The sequence below is a fragment of the Suncus etruscus genome, chromosome 15 (genome assembly GCF_024139225.1).
Source record: "Suncus etruscus isolate mSunEtr1 chromosome 15, mSunEtr1.pri.cur, whole genome shotgun sequence".
Taxonomy (NCBI): domain Eukaryota; kingdom Metazoa; phylum Chordata; class Mammalia; order Eulipotyphla; family Soricidae; genus Suncus; species Suncus etruscus.
In genome coordinates, this window is record NC_064862.1 from 65,390,072 (window position 1) to 65,405,257 (window position 15,186).

The 15,186-nt window shown below is 41.1% G+C and overlaps 1 protein-coding gene and 1 non-coding gene across 2 annotated transcripts in view; one reads left to right on the plus strand and one right to left on the minus strand.

Annotated features, from left to right (window-relative positions):
* MOSMO (modulator of smoothened) overlaps positions 1–15,186 on the plus strand; it is a 90,995-nt gene that overhangs the window by 9,667 nt on the left and 66,142 nt on the right. The gene's annotated exons all lie outside the window — the stretch shown is intronic.
* Positions 13,955–14,060, minus strand: LOC126031686 (U6 spliceosomal RNA). The gene has a single exon (XR_007503519.1). It is a non-coding gene; the product is annotated as a U6 spliceosomal RNA (small nuclear RNA).

Below are 15,186 nucleotides of genomic sequence, written 5' to 3' on the forward strand. Positions count from 1 at the left end.
CCCCAAGCCATTTCTGAGCATATTGCCAGGAGTAACCCCTGAGCATCACCGGGTGTGGCCCAACCCCCCCCCCCCCCGCCCCCCGATCCAGAGTTGTGTCGACCATAATCAGTTTTAGACGTTTTGTTGGGATGGGGGCATCTCTTCTGCTGGGGATTGAACTTGAGGTCCTGCATATAGCCTTTGAGCCACTTCCCTGGCTCTGTTTTTTGGTTTTGGTTTTGGTTTTGGTTTTTTTGTTTGTTTGTTTTTGGGCCACACCCGGTGATGCTCAGGGGTCACTCCTGGCTATAAGCTCAGAAATGGTTTGGGAGGCCAGTGATCATATGGGACGGAATCAAACCCAGGTCCATCCTGGGTCAGCCACATGCATGGCAAACACCCTACCACTGTGCTATCACTCTAGACCCATTCCCTGGCTCTGTAATGTTTTCTTAACTCTGTAGATTTGCCTATTTTGACCGTTTCTTTTTTTTTTTTTTTTGTTTTTTTTTTGGGCCTCACCCGGCGGTGCTCAGGGGTGACTCCTGGCTATCTGCTCAGAAATAGCTCCTGGCAGGCACGAGGGACCATATGGGACACCGGGATTCGAACCAACCACCTTTGGTCCTGGATCGGCTGTTTGCAAGGCAAACACCGCGGTGCTATCTCTCCGGGCCCAACCGTTTCTTATAAATGGGATTATACAGTGTGCAGTTCTTTGTGATTGGCTTCATCCTTTTAGCATTAGCATGTTTTGAAGGGTCATTCATATTATATTATTTTTCTTTATTTCTTTTTATTGCCAAATAATGTTATGGATAAGTAAGCCACATTTAATTGATTCATCACTTGATGAACATTTAGGCCAGTAAAAAAAAAAAGCCTTTTTTTTGGGCCCAGAGAGATAGCACAGCAGTGTTTGCCTTGCAAGCAGCGATCCAGGACCTAAGATGGTTGGTTCCAATCCTGGTGTCCCATATGGTCCCCGTGCCTGCCAGGAGCTATTTCTGAGCAGACAGCCAGGAGTAACCTCTGAGCACAGCTGGGTGTGGCCCAAAAAAACAAAACAAAAAAACAAAAAAAACCTGTTTTTGTTTTTGTTTTTGGGCTACTTAAGGTCCAAAAACTAGTACAATTTTATTTAAAAAAAAAACAATAAATAACAAAGTTTCAGCATGTTCTACAGCACAGGAGTAAGATCTCCCTGTAATTTCTAGATACTGAAAGGATACATGGTACATTTCATAGGGAAATTTTTGAATTGCTTTGAGGTTTGGAGAGCTGGCTCAAGGGGTTGAATAGTGAGCTTGGCCAGTGGGAAGCACAGCCTCATTCACTGTATTCCCAGGTGGCCTGAGCACAGAGCCATAAGCAGCTCCCAAGCATTGCCAGGCATAATCCAAAAACAAGAGTGATTCTGAGCTAGATACTTCTGTTGTTTGGATGGTTTCTAGGTCACATTCAATGGTACTTGGGGACAGGAATCAATCAGTCAATCAGCATTTGCCTTGTGTTTAAGGCAAATGCTCTTCCAATAAGACACATCCCCAACCCTTATACTTATTTTTTGACACTGTGATACTCTGAACTTCACTAATATTTCAACAACATTGCTAACTAATTACTTTTTATCCATCTATTATCATTATAAAATGAAACCACTACCTTTAATCTCTTACTAGCAACTGGCATTATAAGTGTTAAAAAACTTTAGCAGTTAGCAGCTAATACAGCAGATCTACAGAGTAAGTGAGGGTGGGGTGAGGTAATCATAGACCTTCAAAATGTAAAAACAAAACCTCTGACCAAATAAAATACATGTTTATATAAGTCATCATAACCAGGTAAAATTGTTTTTAAATCTAAAATATATACCCACATATTGTCACGCTGCCACTGTGCAATCTTCTGGGGCTGTATCATGAATTACCCAGTCAAGATGCACGGTTAAGTTCTCATATATAATTCAACAATATTTGCATAAGCAGCAATATTTCTTACCTGCTAAAAATTCTCCTATAATATGCAGTATGGCCTAAAGCTGAAGTATGCATTGAAATGAGTACTAAAAAAAAAAAAAAAAAAGAAAAGAAAAGAAAAGAAAAAAATGCTTGGGCTGGGGATATGGCTTGGTGGCAGAGTTTCATTCCCAGCATAGTAATACAGTGAACAAAGAAATCTGGTCTTTGAAATTTGTTTTGTTTTGTTTTGTTTTGGCCACACCCATTTGACGCTCAGGGGTTACTCCTGGCTACGGGCTCAGAAATCGCTCCTGGCTTGGGGGGACCATATGGGACGCTGGGGATTGAACCCTGGTTCGTCCTACGCTAGCACTTGCAAGGCAGACACCTTACCTCTAGCACCACCTTCCCGGTCCCTGGTCTTTGGATTTTTATTAAAGTTCTTAATTTATTTGCTGAAATAAGAGGAATGTCATTTAAAAATTCTTTTTACTATATCATTATGGAAAAGTATAATTCTTATTTTTTTTTGTTTTTTGTTTTTTGTTTTTGGGCCACACCTGGCATTGCTCAGGGGTTACTCCTGGCTGTCTGCTCAGAAATAGCTCCTGGCAGGCACGGGGGACCATATGGGACACCAGGATTTGACCAACCACCTTTGGTCCTGATCAGCTGCTTGCAAGGCAAACGCCACTGTGCTATCTCTCCAGGCCCGGAAAAGTATAATTCTTGGAAGTAAAACAAGTTTTCTGGCATAGGGCTAGAGCGAAAGTCCATTGGGGAGGGTGCTTGCCTTATTCATGGCCCACCCAGATTCAATTCCTGGTGCTGCAAATGGTCTCCCCAGCTCTGCCAGGAGTAATTCTTGATAACAGAGCCAGGAGTAACCCCTGAACCTCAAGAAGTGGTGCTCAGGGCTAACTCTTGTCTGCACTTAGGAATTACTCTTATCAGGCTCTGGAGACCATAGGATGTCCGGGATAAAACCCTGGTTAGCTGTGTGTAAGGAAAGTGCCCTACTTGCTATGCTCTGGCCCTGATGTATTGCTTTAGCTTTGACAAAATAAACATGTGAGTTTGGATGTTACTTTAAAATACTTTAAATACATGCATTTATATAATTTGGTTACATGAAGTTTTCAAAAATAACTCCAGTTCAGTTTTTGAAGCAAACTGACATATCTTTGAAAGCTTTTTTTTTTTTTTTCTTAATTAGGATGGAAAGGCTGTACTTTTTATGTGTCTCTTTATTCAAGCTTTGCTATAAATAAAAGGTCACATTTGGCATTTTGACACTTGCTGTTATGTATGTTGAGCATAAAAACAGCTGTTATCTTTTAATATAGATCTGTTCAACTGAGCCCCTATATGCTATCATGAGATACTAAATAGGAGAAAAGAAAAACGTATTTAGTTGGGTCAGATAAGAAAGCAGGAGAGCAAAATTTCAATCGTTCTCTCCATTTGTGGCATTTTCACAGTTGAGCACATAGATAGTTGGGGCTACTTTATTAATAACAGAAAGTCCTATTATTATTGTTGTTGTTGTTGTTATTTTGGTTCTTGGGCCACACCTGGTGACTCTCAGGAGTTACTCCTGGCTATGTGCTCAGAAATCGCTCCTGGCTTGAGGGACCATATGGGATGCCAGGGGTTAGCTCAGGGCTTACTCCTGCCTCTCTGCTAAAGTCATCTCTCTTACTAGTGCTTGGAAGGTCATATTCCCTGCTGGGGCTCAAACCAGGATTGGTTGCATGCAAAGCAAGCACCTTAGCCCCTATACTGTCTCTCTGGCTTCACACTTTAAGGATTTCTTAAATCGTTCCCACTTGAGTTTGTTCCAGGTAGTTTTGCAGCAAATGGTTATTGACAGATGTGTAGTCTATAAGGAACAATACTAAATATTCTGAGGGATTACATTTTAACAAATGAAAAAAGTATTTTATTCTAAAGAAATTATGCTTGAGAACATAAAATTGCATATTTATGAAATGACATAAGTATGAAAGCAATGAAGTTACTTATTGCCCAAATGGCTAAGGAGAAGATCAAGTTTGATCTTAATATGAGACACATTTAGTAATTTGTATTTAATTAGACTTGATCAGTTTGTGTGAAAATGGAATGGCTTGAGTAAATGTGTTAGAAAACACAGAAATTACCTATCCAGTACATTCCCAAACATTGCTGCTAAATTTATTTTTCAAGAGGATAAGTATAATTGCAGATATTTATATTTTTGTGGCATTATTTTGTGGCACTTTTCTGAATTCTTACAAAGACACTGTGTATGAATTATTAGTCCCACAAAATTTCTACTGTGCATGAATTATTAGCTCCACAAAGTACAGAGCAGTTCATTTGCTCAAGGTCACAAGCTGATAAATAGAAGAGCCAGTTTTGAATTCAAGGAAGTCTAGCTCCAGGCCTGACTCAACCCTGCTGTTTTTCCCAGTAGAAAACTTTAGTGACATATCCGCAGAATAAAAGGACATTGTAACTATACCATATCTTTCCAAACTTCCATCCTACTTCCTCTTATGTGAATCTCCATTTTAGTACCTCTGCTTACTTCCTGTTTCCTAAATACAGCCCATCTAAAATCTATTTTCATCTAAAATCTTCACTTTTGTTCCTTTGGGGAGGGGGATTGAAGGCAGTTACTTCTGATTGCACGAAGGACTTCCTCCTGGGTAGGGCTATGGGAAACATATGCAGTGCTGGAGCTCAAACCCCAACCACGGTATTATTTTTCTCACCCACGTTCGTTCTTTTTCAGCCTGAAACATCTTTTCACTCTTCCTGTCTTATTAGTTACCTAACTACTTTACCCTTCAAAGCATCTCTCAACTTCCATTGTTTATCTTCATAAAGTACCTTTTTTTTTTTTTTTTGGGTACTCTAGGGTTTTTTTTCTTTTTGGGTACTCTAGGGTTACTCCTGATTCTGCACTCAAGAATTACTCCTGGCGGTGACTCGGGGAACTACATGACATATCATGGGTCAACTTGAGTCTGCCGCATACAGGGCGAGCACCCTTCGCTGCTGGACTGTTGTTCTGGCCTCTGTTTTGTGTTTTTATTTATTTTGCTGTTTTGTGTTTTTTAAATTGTGGGACCTCTCCTGGAAGTGTCTAACCTGGTGATGCTGAATGGGTGGTGGAGGGGCACCAGGGCCCACCCGTGCTCCAGGACTATAGCAGTGCTGAAGATCAAATCCAGGGCCTTGCACGTGGAAGACATACATGCTCTGCCACTTGAGCCACAGCAAATAATTTTATTAATTGACCCCCTAAATTGTCTATATCCTTTGTTAACAACCTTGGGTATTTTACTATTTTTTGTGTGTGTTTACCTGTTTTCTGGTGTAAATGCAACACTGATCTTTGTACTAAGGTATCAGTAACTCAGTCCAAAGTTAGATGTGGCAGGAAAAGGAAGTAAATTCTAAACCTGTGACTCTGGAGTAGGGATAGAATTGGCAGAGACTGAGCTGACTGCAGCTTGCTGTGTTTGAAGCAAGACTTCTAAGCATAAATGGATCAGTCCACAAAAGAATATTTGGGAAATAGGCTTTGGGCTCAATGGCTACAGCTGCCTGCCTTGAGGCACCGAGTTGATTCCCTAGTGCTACTATGTGTTCCAGCTCTGCTGTTGTGGACTCAAAGAAACTTCGACCAGATGGGCAACTCTGGTGAATGCCATAGTCATGTATTTGAGTCCCCACACACTAACAGTGCAGCCCTTGTCTATCACACAGTAGAAAGAAAGGGAAGTGGGGGAAATTTGACATTTCTGGTCTTACCTCATTTTCACAAGTCAGGGCACATTGTTACCCTGTTCTATAAAGAAGCTTGACATTGTGTGTATTAGGCATACAAACAGCTTTTACAAACAACTTACTAGGTAGCTTCATATCCACCAAGTATCAGCCTTCCTCTTTTTTTTCTTTGTTTTTTTCAGGCCACACCCGTTTGATGCTCAGGGGTTACTCCTGGCTAAGTGCTCAGAAATTGACCCTGGCTTGGGGAGGGAACCATATGGGAAGCCGGGGGATCGAACCGGTCCTTCCTTGGATAGCGCTTGCAAGGCAGACACCTTACCTCTAGTGCCACCTCGTCGGCCCCATCTCTCTATTTGTTTAATGGTATCAGTTGATTTTCACTTTGTGGGAAAAAATAAATAGAAAACAGCTATATTGGTGTCTGAGAACTTCAGGTTTGACTTGAGGAGCACCCCTAATAGTGATCCATGAAGCTCAGTACTAGAAGTAGCCCCCTCCCCAAGCATAGCCAGATATGCTGATCCATGACCAACCCTACTCCAACCCTCCCTACATTAGACATAAGAGAGATAGTTCCAGGGGCTATGTGCAGGGTGGTCACCAGCACCACATGGCCCCGCTGAGCAGTGCAGCACACAATGCTAAGCATTGAGCCAGGAGTATCAGTCTTACACCAACACATGCACACAAAAGAAAAACCCTTATTTTGCTTTGTTGTATAACCTAACTGGCAGTAAAATATTGGTTTCTTCTTTGTTCATCCACAGGACCCCTCAATAAGCAACAGTAGATCCAGGTTCTCAGTTATCACTTTACTCCCCGAGGGGAGAAATCATTACTCAAGATCCTCATTGCCTCAGATTCTCACTGTTGCACCATATGGATCACACATACACTCATGTATTCATATACACCTTCTTTGTTTCTATCACACTTTTTTGGGATTCTATCAGGAAATTTCAAAAAGCACTTTCTGTACATTTTTTCTTCTTTACAGAACAACTGATAAGTTAGAAAAAAATGACTAAGCATTGTTCTTATGTTTTTTACAAGCATAAGAAAAATATCAGGGGCCGGGCGGTGGCGCAAGAGGTAAGGTGCCTGCCTTGCCTGCGCTAGCCTTGGACGGACCGCGGTTCGATCCCCCGGTGTCCCATATGGTCCCCCAAGCCAGGAGCGACTTCTGAGCGCATAGCCAGGAGTAACCCCTGAGCGTTACCGGGTGTGGCCCAAAAACCAAAAAAAAAAAAAGAAAAATATCAAACACATGTGTATTATACAGAAGGAATGTCATAAGCTATATTCAAATTGACAGAAGAAAAATTAACTACCCTTTTTTACTATTAAATTTAAGTCTTGTAATGCAACAGTGCTTTCTTTTTTTTGTTTGTTTGTTTTTGTTTTTTTGGGGGGGCCACACCCGGTGGTGCTCAGGGTTACTCCTGGCTGTCTGCTCAGAAATAGCTCCTGGCAAGTACGGGAGACAATATGGGACACTGGGATTCGAACCAACCACCTTTGGTCCTGGATCCGCTGCTTGCCACTGTGCTATCTTTCTGGGCCTGCAACAGTGCTTTCTACATTTTTGTTGTTGCAGAAGTAAGTATTTTCACTACAACATGATTTTATGGGCTAATCTAGGAATGAACTCCTATATTCACCCAAAGAATTAGCCATTAGGAGTTGGGGCGGTGACGCTAGAGGTAAGGTGTCTGCCTTGCCAGCGCTAGCCTAGGACGGACCACGGTTCGATCCCCCCAGTGGCCCATATGGTTCCCCAAGCCAGGAGCGACTTCTGAGTGCATAGCCAGGAGTAACCCCTGAGCATCAACAGGTCTGCCCCCCCCCAAAAAAAAAAAGAATTAGTCCATTAAAATACAAATTAACTTTCTGGTGACCAGAAAGTTAAGTACTAGGGTTAAAGTGCTTGCCTTGCATGTGTCTGGTCTGGTTTGATTCCCAGCACCACATATAGTCCCTTGAGCACAGCCAGATTTGCCCCCCCCCCCCATACAATTTTAAAATACAAACTTCATTTTGTAATTTTTCTTACTATCGAAGTCTGGCATATATCTGGTTCTTAACTGAATTGCTGCCTTTCTTCAATTTAAGAGCACTAAGAGAACAGAGTCCCACGCAGCATATCAAGTGTTTATGTGCAAGTGCTATTTTACCAATCAAAGATAATACTTATTGGGAAATTTCCAGTAGTGATGGCAGATTATACCAAGCCATTAGTGTTCTGTCAGCCTTCTCCCTCTTGCTAACATTTGCTAAGTGGGCTATGGATACAGTCTGTGGCACCAGTGTGGATTTTCCCTCTCCTGGCTACAGATGCAAACCATGACCTCATTAGTTGAAATTAGTAACCAAACATGGGTAAAGGGTTTTGTTTATTGATTTATTTAGAAGTACAAATAGGTTTTATATGGAGGCTCGGAGAAAGGGGAGGGTGAGACTAAGAAATAGAGAGAGTGCCAGCCAGTACATACCCAGCATGAAAGCATAACAGGCCATATCTCAGGAGGGGAGGAGATGTAGACAGCATACATGTGGGCACCATGTGCAGGAGCTGGCGACACACATGTGCTTAGATACAGGGTTTTGCACGTAAAGAATTACAGTCTGCAGGTAGTTATGAAGGTAATTTGTTTTACAGAGATGGCTGGAAGAACTGGAAATAGAGCTACCTTATCCATTAACTAGACATTAGCATCAATCCCAAGAACACAAAAATCACTAATTCAAAAACTATAATATGCACACCTGTGTTCATTGTAGAGTATTTACAATAGCCATGATCTGGAAATAACCAACCCAAATGTCCAAAAGCTGATGAATGGATAAAGAAAATGTAATATTTTTGTTTGGGGACCACATCTATCTATGCTCAAGGATCATGTTTAATGGATTTGGGGAACATATAGGGTTCGGGGGATTAAACCTGGTTAGACTACGTGCAAGGCAAGCACCCTACCCCACTGTATTATTACTCTGGCCTCAAGTGGATAAAGAAATTGTATATATACAATGGAATACTACTCAGCTGTATGAAAAGAAAATTTTGTTACAATTTGGATAGAACTGCAAAGTGTCTTTTTGTTTGTTTTTTTTTTTGGTCACAACCAGCAGCGGCAGGGCTTACTCCTGGCTCTATGCTCAGAAATCACTCCTGGCAGACTCAGGGAACCATATGGGATGCCGGGATTCAAACCACCGTCCTTCTGCATGCAAGGCAAACGTTTACCTTACCTCCATGCTATCTCGGGCCCGCCCCCCCCCCCCCTTTTTTTTTTGGCTTTTTGGTTTTTTGAGTCACTTTCGGCAGCACTTGGGTTACTCCTGGCTTTGTGCTCAGAAATCGCTCCTGGAAGGCTTGGGGAACCATATGGGACTCGGGATTCGAACCACCGTCTGTCTTGAATCTGCTGTGTGCAAGGTAAATGCCCTACCTCTGTGCTTTCTCTCCGGCTCCCAGAGTGTCATTTTAAGCCAAGTGAGTCAGAAGAACAAATACTGGAGGATCTCCCTCCTGGAGAATAGAGTAACAAGGAAAAAGAGGCTGGGGGTGTTGCTCAGTGGTAGAACATTTATCTTGCATGTGTGAGCCATATAGGTTTGGTTTTCTCTCTTCCTTGATTCTATTGATTTTTGAGGGATTTGCTTATTCCCAGCGCTTTACAAGTATCAGCTTCTGTTTTTGGAGCAGGACCTCCCAGGTGGTGCTTGGGCAGGGGTTCTCCTGGAACCTCTCAGTCATTCAGGTCTGGGATTCAGTGCAAAAATCAGAGAATGTTCTCAGGCCCTGGCACCTCGTGGTACTTGGAGGCTTCCAGGGTTGCACTCAAGGGACTCAGGAGTTTGGTGCTCAGGAGAGATGCTAGGTAGGCTGTGTGCAAGACATGTGAGGCCTTGGGTTTGATCTCTGGTACTGCACTGAAGAAAAAAAAATATATCAGTAGTTAATGATGTCTGCTTTAAGTAGACCACCTGTATTTGGTATTTAATTTTATTGAAATAGGAGAAAGGGCAGAGTGCAGGAGGCTGGGTTTCATACTTGACGCCTAGCACCAGTGTCGTTCCCTGAGCACTACTTTGTGTGTGGCCCCAAAACAAAAATGATTTCATTTTCACACTGGAAAGATATAGTATAGTGAGCAGGGTACCTGCCTTGCATATGGCCTGCCAAGATTGACCCCTGGCACCTTATATAGTTGCCTAATCCCTACCACGAGTGATTCCTGATCACCCTTTTAATGCTTTCCCACCCCCCAAAAGTGATTTAATTATCTTTTGTGTAAAGAATTTATCTTCACAGTTATCAAGGTAATTGGTAATATTGTGGGGTTTCCCCACTGCACACTCTTTTTGTTGGTTTATAAACTTAGCCAGAATTGGGGCCGGAGAGATAGCATGGAGGTAAGGCGTTTGCCTTTCATACAGAAGGTCATCAGTTCAAATCCGGCTTACCATATGGTCCCCCGTGCCTGCCAGGAGCAATTTCTGAGCATGGAGCCAGGAATTTCCCCTGAGCACTGCCGGGTGTGACCCCCCCCCCAAAAAAAAAAAAAAAAAGCAAAACTTAGCCAGAACTTTGATTCTTTGTCAGCCTAGACATATTTGATCTCTCAGCCCTTCCTCTTTAGGTGACCATTATGGCAAATCTTAAACTGGACCGTTCAAGCAGTTCACTGCAGATGTCACTGTTGATATCAGATGCTCTGGACAATGATGCAATCTTGTTCCTTTATTCCTTTAGACTTTGGGAACTCAACCCCAATAGTACAGGAAAGCAAAATAGAAAAGAATTAAACCTTCATTTTGTATAGAAAATAACCCCAACAGTGTGGACAGAAAAGCAAACTACATATCATATATGTTTATACTTTTATATTATATAGAAAATAATTATAGGAAGCAAAAATTAGACAGTTGGAGCTATCAAAAACAACTTCTATATTGTACAAGAAACTATTAGCAGGACTGGGGAGGTGGCTCAATGATAGACAATTGGCCTGGCATGTGTGAAGCCTTGACTTTGAATCTTAAAGCCATGAAGAGAAATGATTTGTAGAGCAACAACAAAGCATTCAAGGTATAGACAGAATTTAGGAATTTAACAGAAAGCAACCCAATTGAGTAGAAAATTTCAATAGATACTTCTCAAAGAGCACAGCTGACTGACAAGATGTACATTGTTGCTTTTTAATTTAAGGACATGCAAATTAAAACTACAGTGAGTTACAACATCCCACCTATGAGAATGGCTTATAATAAAAATGAATTAAAAATAAACATTAGTAAAGGTCTGGAGGGGAGAAAATCCCTACGTTGTTGGTTGGAATATAAATTGGTGTTTCATGAATTTGAAAAACTGGAATTCCCCTAAGAAGCTAAACATAGAACAGACAAAATTATCAAGCAATTCTGCTTCTGGATATCTATCTAAAGAATTTAAAATTTTCAACTCAAACAGTTACAGTCACCCTCCCCCTTGTTTTATTGATCATTATTTACAAGAGCTATGGAATGAAAACAACTGAAGTGGCTGTGATGATTGGATGTAAAAGATGTGGTAGGAAATACACACAGGATAATATTCAGTTATTTAAAAAAACAAAATTTATTATTTACACTAAAGCTGAGGAGAATAGGTGAAGCAAAGTCAGTCAGTAAGGGAAAGAAAAGTACTGAATGATTTTACTGTGTGTACAAAATAAGGAAATAAATGAATGGACAAATCAGTGGACATGGATTAAAATATGGATATTACTAGAGAGGAAGAGAGTGGACAGTGGAGATGACTTATGACATGACTTATGGAGAGCTTGATGTCATTTTGTTTGTTAAAAAAATAATATAATGAAAACTACAGTAAGTAGTTCTACATGAGCATCAGCACTGCCATTGTGCTGATGTAAAGCATATTTAGGGAAGCAAATCATTTGCCTGGCATCATTTAATTAGGTGGTGGAGCTGCGTACAAACATGGGGTTTCAGGCTCTGTTCATTATAACCCAGTGCTGTGCTCTTGTGGTTTTTCTGTTTGATGAGTTTTCGTGCTATCATCGTTTTTTCTTAAGATACCTCCCTCTGTTGGTGTCATGTAGTTATTAGTCATACCCACATTTTCAGAAGCTTGACTCCTCTAAGAATTTCATCTCGTCTAATTCTGCTAACCTTTTTCAAATCTGCCATCCTAAAGTAAATGATTTGTGATGCTTACACTTTTTATTTATGAATTCAAAGATGACTTTGCAGAATTTCCTCTTGATTCTCTCTCTTCTTTGATAATAGTTTACTGAAATCACAGCTTCAAAGTAATATACTGTCTTATTGATGATTAACCAACTAACTGTAAATTGTATGTGAGGGGGCTAGAATCTTTGTTTTGTTTTGGGGGAGCTTAGCAATGCTGAGGACTTAATGCTGTTGGCTCTGCACTTAGGAATTATTCCTGGCAGTGCTCAGGGAACCATGTGGAATGTCAGGGATGGAACCCAGGCTAGCTGTGTGCAAGACAAGGGTCCTACCCGCTATAATATCACTCTGGCCTAAAGGATCTGCACTCTTAAAGACATTAATCTTGAGGACATTAATCTATTTGTCGTGTGTGTTTGTGTGTGCGCACGCATGCTCTACACCATATGGGACTCAGGGCTTGTTCCTGGTTCTTTGCTCAGAGAATACTCATAATAATGTGCTCTGGGAACAATATGGAAACTGGGGATTTAACCTGGGTCAACTAAATGCAAGGCAAATAAATGCCTGGCCTGCTGTACTATCACTCCAGCCCCTCTTGCAATGTTTTGATATAATATATGTAGAGGGAATATGATAAAAATGCGGTTGTTGACCTACATTTTTTATATGAGGGATGATTGGAACATATTCACAAACTATGGTTTTATTCATTAAAGGAAGCAAATAAAAATAGAAATGAAACAAGACATAATAACTGCTTGTTAAATGAACTCTGTCCTTTAAAAAGGGAATTATAAAGGGAGAAAATATGTAAATAGCTTGTATACACAGCTGTTATTTGAGATTTTGCTGAGTAAAAATGTTGGGAAGAATTAAACAAAAATTGAGTTGGGTCTTGCTTAAAGAACTTTTTTTTTGTTTAATATGACAATATTTACTTTTTAATTTAATTTTTTTATAAATCTTTATTTAAGTACCATGATTACAAGCTTGTTTGTAGTTGTTTTTTAGTCATAAACAGAATACCCCCCTTCACCAGTGCAACATTTCCACCACCAGTGCCCCACTTCCTCTCCCACTCCTGCCTGTATTCATGACAGGCATTCTACTTCTCTCATTCCTTAACATTGTCATGCTAGTTGTTAGTGTAGTTATTTCCCTAACAGCATTCAACCACTCTTTGTAGTGAGTTTCAAATTGTGAGCTAGGGGGCCAGAGAGAGCACAACTGTAGGGCGTTTGCCTTGCATGCAGATAGATGGTGGTTTGAATCCCGGCATCCCATATGGTCCCCTGAGCCTGCCAGGAGAGATTTCTGAACACAGAGCCAGGAGTAACCCCTGAGCACCACTGGGTGTGGCCCAAAAGCCACCCCCCCCAAAAAAATTGTGAGCCGGTCTTTCTGGCCTTTCCAGCCCTTAACTCTATTGTCTATGGACCTTATTACAGTAATATCTTTAATTTTTTGTAAAACCCATAGATAAGTGAGACTATTCTGTGTCTACCTCTCTCCCTCTGACTTATTTCACTCAACATAATAGATTACATGTACATACGTATATAGGGAAATTTCATTACTTCATCTCTCCTGATGGCTCCATAATATTCTATTGTGTGTATGTACCACAGTTTCTTTAGCCATTCATCTATTGAGGGGCATCTTGTTGGCTATTGTAAATAGCACTCAATGAATATAGGTGTGAGGAAGGGATTTTTGAATAGTATTTTTGTGTTCCTAGGGTATATCCCTAGGAGTGGAATATATGGATCATATGGAAGCTCAATTTCCAGGTTTTTTTTTTTTTTTGTTGTTGTTGTTGTTGTTGTTTTTAAAGATGGAACGCTTCGGGGCCGGTGAGGTGGCGCTAGAGGTAAGTTGTCTGCCTTGCAAGCGCTAGTCAAGGAAGGACCGTGGTTAGATCCCCCGGCGTCCCATATGGTCCCCCCAAGCCAGGGGCAGTTTCTGAGCGCTTAGCCAGGAGTAACCCCTGAGCATCAAATGGGTGTGGCCCCCCCCCCCAAAAAAAAAAGATGGAACGTTTCACGAATTTGCTTGTTATCCTTGCGCAGGGCCATGCTAATCTTCTCTGTATTGTTGCAATTTTAGTAAATGTGCTGCCGAAGCGAGCACAATTTCCAGGTTTTGTTTTTTTTTTGAGTAATATTGTTTTCCATAAGAGCTGGACTAGATGGCATTCCCACCAGCAGTGAATAAGAGTTCCTTTCTTTCCACATCCCTGCCAGCACATTGTTCTTATTCTTTGTAATGTGTGCCAGTCTCTGTGGAATGAGATAGTACCTCATTGTTGTTTTGATTTGCATCTCCCTGATGATTAGTGATATGGAGCATTTTTTCATGTGTCTTTTGGCCTTTTGTATTTCTTCTTTGAAGAAGTGTCTTTTCATTTCTTCTCTCCATTTTTTGATGGGGCTATATGTTTTTTTCTTAATAAGTTCTGTCAGTACCTTGTATATTTTTGATATTATCCTCTTGTCTGATGGGTATTGGGTGAATAGTTTCTCCCATTCTGTTGGTGGCTTTTGTATCTTAGGTACTATTTCCTTTGAGGTGCAGAAGCTTCTCAGCTTGGGGGCTGGAGAGATAACCTGGAGGTAGGGTGTTTGCCTTTCATGCAGAAGGATGGTGGTTCAAATCCTGGCATCCCATATGGTCCCCTGAGCCTACCAGGAGTGATTACTGAGCGTAGAGCCAGGAGTAACCCCTGAGCACTGCCGGGTGTGACCCAAACACCCCCCCCCCCCCCCGACCCAAAGGAGAATCTTCTCAGCTTAATATAGTCCCATCTGTTTATCTCTGCTTCAACTTGTTTGGAGAGTGCTGCTTCCTCCTTGAAGATGCCTTTAGTCTCAGTGTCATGTAGTGTTTTACCTACGCATTATTCTATATACCTGATGGTTTCAGGCCTGATATCAAGATCTTTAATCAATTTGGATTTGATCTTTGTGCATGATGTTAGATGGGGATGTGAGATTGCTTTTTTGCAAGTGGCTAACCAGTTGTGCCAACATCACTTGTTGAAGAGGCTTTCCTTTCTCGATTTTGGATTTCTTGCCCCTTTATCAAAAATTAGTTCATTGTATGTCTGGGGAACATTCTCTGAGTACTCAAGTCTATTCCATTGATCTGAGGATCTGTCTTTATTCCAATGCCATGCTGTTTTGGAGACTATTGCTTTGTAATACAGTTTAAAATTAGGGAAAATAATGCCACCCATATATTTCTTTTCCCAAGGATT